The sequence below is a fragment of the Gopherus flavomarginatus genome, chromosome 1, assembly GCF_025201925.1.
Source record: "Gopherus flavomarginatus isolate rGopFla2 chromosome 1, rGopFla2.mat.asm, whole genome shotgun sequence".
Lineage (NCBI taxonomy): Eukaryota > Metazoa > Chordata > Testudines > Testudinidae > Gopherus > Gopherus flavomarginatus.
In genome coordinates this window covers 18,077,871-18,084,945 of record NC_066617.1, presented here as the reverse complement: position 1 = coordinate 18,084,945, position 7,075 = coordinate 18,077,871, and the positions used below count along the sequence as shown (strand labels likewise).

Here is a 7,075-nt window from a genome sequence, read left to right as displayed (position 1 = left end):
ACAGGGGTAAGGGTTATCGGAGCCGGGGCCAGTAGCGGAGCTGGGTGATGCTCTTTCCCCACCCGCTGGGGGGGCTAGCCTGGGCCCCAGCTGCGCCCCCCCAAAACATTCCTCCACGCCTCCCTAGGAGGGCGCGCCCCACAGTTTGGGGACCTAGCAACTTGGGCTCTATTGTGCTAGGGCACCATACAAATATATATTAAGAGACAGCCCCTGCCCTGTCTAAATAGACAGGATAGACAAAAGATGGGAGGAAAAAAAATTAATCTCTATTTTATAGCTGGAGAAACTGAAGTACAAAGAGATGAAGGGTACATTGCCATGGCAGAGCTACAGTGCTTCAGCAGCATTTCTGCAGCACTGTACTGGAGATGCTTCTTACATTGGCGGAAGGGGTTTTCCCTTTGCTGCAGTTAATTTGCCTTGCCGTCGGGTGGGAGGTAGGTCGGTGGAAGAATTCTTCCATCTAGCCGCATCTACAGCGGGGGGATAGGCAGGTCAACCTAATCATGATGTACAGGGTGTGACTTTTTTTAGGTCAATCTAATTTTGAGGCATAGCCCAGGCCTAAGTGATTTGCCCAAGGTCACCAGAGGGTCTGTGGCAGAGCCATGACGTGATCCCGTAGCTCCTGAGTCCCAGTCCAAGACGTTAACTATGCAACAAGTGGTCTCCTGGTCTAAACCCAACACAATGCATCTCCTTCTCTCTGAGCCACAGGGGCATCCCCCAGGCACACAAGGGCAGTGTGGTGTGGGCAGGGGCGGCTCCAGGCACCACAGGGGGCATTGTGCGTTGGGGTCAGGCTCTTAGTCCCAACTCCCTTCCTCCCAAACACAACCCTCTCTCACCCCCACTAGCCCCCTTCTTGGGAAACCCACAGCAGCGAGTGAACCCACCCCTCCCTGCAGACCTCTTCCCCTCCTGCCACGGACCGTGACAACAAAGGAGGCGCTGGCTGGCTAGGTGCAGAGCCGCAGCACGGCCAGCTGGGCGGGGAGCCGAGGGGGAGGAGCTGTGACTCAGCAGCCAGCCCCCTCCAGCTCCTCCGCCCCGCGCAGGCAGGAGTCAGGGCTTGCCTGGGTGTGCGGGCAGCAGCACGAGCCGGAGGGGCTGCGCGAGCGCGTGTGGCAGGAGCTGCCGACGCCGCCGCGCGTGGAAGCGCCTCTCCCGGGGCGCAGGGCGGAGCGCGGCAGCGGCTGGGGAGGAAGGGTCCTTTGTGGCAGCTCAGGGGCAGAGCCGCCCAGAGGGGCGAGGTAGGTGTGTGTGGCTGGGTCTCGCTCTCTCCTTTGCATTGCACACAAAGCCGCTCTGCTGGGGGCTGGTTGTGTGTGTGTGTGTGTGTGTGTGTGTGTGTGTGTGTGTGTGTGTGCGCGCGCACGCGCGCATTTGCTGGGGGCAATAAAACGCAGGGTTTTGCTCTCTAAAGAGAGGCTCAGGGCCTCGGGGGGAGAGGGAACCACCCCCCTCCCGAATTGTTCCAACTTAATGAATAGCAAAGGCAGACATTTAAACCGCCCCCCCCCCTCTCCGCCGCCTTGTGCTGGAAATCTGCTCGTGTGAGTCAGGGAAGCGGCAGCTCGGGGGCTTTCAGCGAGGAAAAGTTCCCTCTGGCAGCCCCGTGTGGGGTGCAGATGCCGTAGGGTTCAATCAGCTGAGCTGGGCGGGGGGCAGAGTGCCCCCTTCTCTGCTCCCAGAGGGAAAACGAAAGGGTCCGTGTGCCTCGGTTGCAGCGTTTTTCTTAAGTGCCATTGAAAGAAAACAACCCCACGGAGAGTTAATTGTTCCTTTAAAAGGAAGGATGCGTCGTGCTCGGTGAATCATGTGGTTCCCTGGACAGATACTGAGCTAAATCTGGGTCTGAAATCAGGGTTCTTGGCCATGAGGCATTTTTACTCTGGAGCAGAACAGTTATGTGTTTTTCCAGATAATGGTAGGTTTTCCCTGCATTTGGCTTCCATGCTTTTTTTGAGCTTGTGGGGTATCTTTGTTCGCCAGCATGTGTCTCCGAAGTAACTTCTCCTTCTCGTGACTATTTCCTGAGTCTCTTTCCAGAGCCTCTTTTCTGTGTTAACAGTTCATTGCTGTGCCATACAACTTCTGCCTGCTAAAAGGAAGGTGTGTGCTGCTTGCATCCTCTTTCCATTATTCACAGACATCTAACATGTCTAGGAATGTATGTATGTGTCCTTGGGTAGACAATCAGAGATGCTAGGCAAGACCTATTAGATCATCTTAGCATTGCAGAATTGTTCCCTATATTGGCTACCTTTTAAAATGTGAAAATAGTGTTCAGCCTTGAAATTATGATGGGTAGGGGGATGGGCTGTGAACGTCCTGGGCCAGTCATACCAAACCTCCGGTAAAAAATTGTGTAGCAAACCACAGAGAGTTGTTCTTTCTTTTTCTATTTCCTTGATTCCAACTCTTACAGCTTATGATTTTGTCAAAATTTCCCTTAGAGGCCTTGAGGCTGTAACTTACTAGATTTTCATAGTGCTTTGGGTTAAAACCCTGCACAAAAGTTACAGCCCAGATGTGTTTTTGCTAATAAAAATCTTGTGTGTTCATTTGATTTAGAGATGGTAGGGGGAAGGATATATATAACTTTACATATAAAGTTTTTACTTCTGTTACATCATTTGATATTGTGTCGTCAGATATATGTAGTCTGACTAGTATACTGTACATGTGTGCTTGGCTGGATTGTTAGGGTTTGTGGGACAAGGCACAGGATCTCAGTTCTGTGTAATGAATCTCATGCCTGAAGTTTTGTATCCGTATACGTGCATGTATGTTTATAGCAAACTCTCAGCAATGGGAAAGGAACACATGAACGTTTGGTTTCACTGAGACTTGGTGTAGTAAAATTAAAAAACAGTAAAGAGAGAGGTATTTCTGAATGTTATAGCTAGGGCCCTACCAAATTCACGGCCATGAAAAATGCGTCACGGACCATGAAATCTGGTCTTCTCCTGTGAAATCTGGTCTTTTGTATGCTTTTACCCTATACTATACAGATTTAATGGGGGAAACCAGCATTTCTCACATTAGGAGTCCTGACCAAAAGGGAGTTCCAGGAGGATTACAAGGTTGTTGGGGCGGGAGGGAGGATCATAGTATTGCCACCCTTCTGCACTTCAGAGCTGGGCGGAGAGCGGCAGATACTGAGTGGGCACCCAGCTGTGAAGGCAGTGTCCCGCCAGCAGCAGCACAGAAGTAAGAGTGGTAATACCATATCATGCCAGCCTTACTTCTGTCTTCAGAGCTGGGTGGCCGGAGAGTGGCGGCTGTTAGGCCAGCACCCAGCTCTGAAGGCAGCGCCACACTGGCAGCAGTGCAGATGTAAAGATGGCAATACCATACCCTGCCTCCCTTCTACACTGATGCCTTCAGAGCTGGGTTTCCGGAGAGTGGTGACTGCTGACTGAGGGCCTGGCTCTGAAGGTAGCAGCGCAGAAGTAAGGATGACAATACCATACCATCCTTACTTCTGTGCTGTTGCTAGCAGTGGGCTTGGCAGAGTCATATTGGCATGGAAGAACGTTGTGTTAACTTGAGTAGTTGCTTGTGGATCTCATGGGATACTGTGAAGGCAGTTGGAGCAGCAGTCTAACTATTTACTTTTTAAAAAGTCCCACCACAGATGATTTTGACATGTTAAGTCTGACTTTCATTTACATGAGCCAAGAAATTCAGAGTTAATTTTTTTAATGTTATCCTTAGTGCTCAGGTATTATTAATTATTTGTATTATGGTAATACCTAATAAACAGTACAGTAGTGAACCGTGCTGGAGAGTCATCTGATGAGACCCGCTAATTCTCTTAACTTACTTTCCCTTATTTCTGTTTACTTGCTATCTCACTTTTCCAGTCTTGGCATCTTTCTTAATTCAGAAAAAGTAGTGGAGCTTGGCTCCTCTCAAAACCAGCTTACCTTAAACGCTTACAGTTTTTGAGATTGCTGACTGTACTGAAGCACCTGCTGGTAACAGTCCACACTTTGATAAGTTAAGAACTTGATAGCAGCTAAAGTTCTGAATGTCTTTTGCTGTCCCAAGAAAACACATTTATTATTATTTTTACAAGCTGATTCATGTAATAGCAAAGTCTGTGTACATTTGCAAAGGTGGCACATTAGGCAATTTTATTTAAAAAATTTAACAGCCAGGCTTAGAACAGTTTGGGTGAGTAAGTCAAAGGTACAATTCAATGTATTTTTGTATAGAACGATGCATATAAGGTATCAGTGCTTCTCAGCGAGGTCAAGGAGCAATATTGGTTTACAGAGTTGAGTACAGTGTTCTTCATAAGAGCAGAGGCAGAAAAGCGATCTACAAAGATGGAGCAGGGTAAGAAACAGCAGGTATTTTTGTATGTTAGCTTCAGGAAGGGAAAGATGGAAGGATGTAACAGTGTGGCTGAGAATCCTAAGCGAAATGGAAAAGACCTACTTATATGGCCTCCCCTTAGTGAAGTGTTTGAGCACCTCACAGTCTTTTAATTTATTGATCCTCACAACATCCCTGTGGAATACGAACATGCTATTTTTCCCCATGGGAAACTGAAATGCAAAGAAACTAAATGATTTACCCAGTGTTACAGAGGAAATTTTTAGTGGAGCAGTCTCCGAAGTCTTAGGCTGATGGACCATCCTTTTCTCTCTCTACAAACCATGAGGAATGAACAAAGAGACATGGTCAAGACTGAGTGAGCAGAGGGGCATGAAAATCACGTTTTCATTGGGATTTGATGCCAGTTAATTGTGGTGTATGTAGTTGTTATCCAAGGTACAAATTTATGTGGGCCTTTGGTAGAGAGGCCATAAAACCAGGAGAAACCTCTAGAGTATGAAATGGGTGTATAGGTGGAAGACTCACCCTAATCTCAACACAGAAACCTGATTCTGTTCAAAATCTTAGGAAAAGAGCGACTCCACTGCCTGGCACTGTGTGTGGTCACTACCTGGGTGTAATACACTACCATTCTCACTGGGTTTTGCACCTGCTTTGCGTCAGTGTTAATGAACACGTAAAGTGTGTGGTAGTGGGGAACTGAGTCACTGACTTCCTACACGAGGGAAAAAGCATGGAGATTAACTCAGCTTGACAGCAGAAAGTCCTGACATCTGTGAGAGGGGAAGGACGTGGTTTGACCAAACTAATACTTCCTCTCTAACTGTAACCTTAAAACCTCTTGGAATCTCCCATCAGGGCTCCTTTGCTTGCTCAGTGACTAGAAATTTTATTAAAGCTAATGTTAAAAAAATATATAATACACTGGTTAAGAAAAGAGTATCTGTACATCTGGGTATATATCTTAGATTATCCACAAATTACTAAAGTCCAAAACAGCATTTTCTTATAGCATCGAGATTGGTAGTTGGCAGTTCTGTGGGCAAAATTCATGTAATCCTGAATGTATTGTTTTGCACAACCCTACAATAACTAGTTTGTGTGTAAATGCAATGCAGAAAAGACTTTTTGATGAGAGAGCAGATTTTTAGTTTCCGGCTTCCAGTTTATGATTATAAACGAATAATCCAAAAGGGATTTGGCTGCTATGAGTGTAGAACCCCCACTGGGCCCTATAATTTTTTTTTTTTAAAAGAACATCTCGGATAGGCTGTCACAAATCCAGAGTAGGGTAGAGGAAGTAATAAGCATGCCAGTGTTTCTAATGGCCTAGTGGCTTTTACATTCTAATACAGAGCCAAATCTGGCTTGCTTTAGATTCAGAACGAGGCCTGTAGTCCATCATAAGCCTAGGCAGATGTGTCCAGAATTGTGGTTTCACAATCAGGGCAAGGACTATACAGGAAACTGTATGTCTCATTTCTTGGTTTTTCATACATTATTTTCTAACATTTCGGTTTCATGATGTTAAAGAATGCACAGGTGCATGCTCTCAATGAAAGAGAGAAACAGGGCCATCAGGAATTGAGGGTGAAATTCATTTTACCCACATAGTCCAAGAAACCAGGGTTCATGGAGTTGAGGAAGAGAAATTCCCCCCCTCCTTCCCATGTCCTTATTCCAAGCTATAGGAAGCACTTTTGCTTCCATGATGTATTGCAGATTCTGTATTTCTCTCCCCTGGGATATCCTAGCTAGCTACCATTGCTGGCCTTTGGCACAATCCACATGGGAAACCGCTCTGTGGCATGAAAGAGTGTGGAAGAGGTTCTGACTGTTGGGAAGGTTTAATGGTTTCACCAGTGGCTTCTCCCATATCCCACACTCAGCCGCAAAGTGGGGAGACGGGGAATTGTTTTGGTCCTCTGTGCCTGGGTGAATTTCACGCTTAGACAATACAAGAGGTTAAGAATCTAAAATCTACAGGACAACTCGGGGAGTATACTCAGTGGGTGAGTGTGAAATGATTGGTCCCTCAGCTTCGTGATCAAAGTACATTTGTTTCCGTGATATATATTTGATCTTTGAAACAGCTTAATATAATCGTGGGTTTCCCTTCATGCCCATAATTTTGTTTTGAATATTAAGGGGTTTCCCCCTCTGGTGAAGGACACTGCCTTCACCCCCCTCCTCCCCTCCCCACGTGCCAGCCGGGACTAGCTAATACATGGAGTCCAGTTGCATCTGCTCCAGAAGGAGGCTGTGCTAGTCAGAGGTAGCTCATAGTGATGACATCCACTACAGTATTTTTTGATGAGAGGGAGGGTTCTGGGGAGAGTGTGTTTCTCTGAGGAGAAGATAATGGCATGATTCTTTCAATGCCTTGTATGTATAGTGAATAGGCATTCATGTGACCTCATGTATATATGCTGTCCTTTGTTCTACTGAAAATAATAAAATAGAATTAACATCCCTGGGTATTTAAGAGGACGTGACAAGAAGTGGGTCAGGAATGTTCTGCTGTACATAAAACATAACCTAGATCTAGGCTGGCATGTATGTATGATATTTCTATACACACTTAAATGATTCTAAGGTGTTAATTTACACTTTTTGATGTGCTGTTGGACCCCTGCCAAGCAAAGCACTTGAGCATGGGGATCAAAATTGTTTAGTTACCTTTGAATTCAGATTCAAAGTAAAGTGGAAATCTTATTGT

The 7,075-nt window shown here is 46.2% G+C and overlaps 1 protein-coding gene across 2 annotated transcripts in view; it reads left to right on the top strand.

The window, feature by feature from the left end:
• Positions 1–1,110: 1,110 nt before the first annotated feature.
• FAM107B (family with sequence similarity 107 member B) overlaps positions 1,111–7,075 on the top strand; it is an 88,395-nt gene continuing 82,430 nt past the window's right edge. Inside the window, exon 1 of one of the 2 annotated variants that reach the window (XM_050937030.1) lies at positions 1,111–1,260. The gene's annotated coding sequence lies outside the window, so the exon portion shown is untranslated. The remainder of the gene's footprint in view (positions 1,261–7,075) is intronic. The other variant, XM_050937029.1, reaches the window with a different exon arrangement.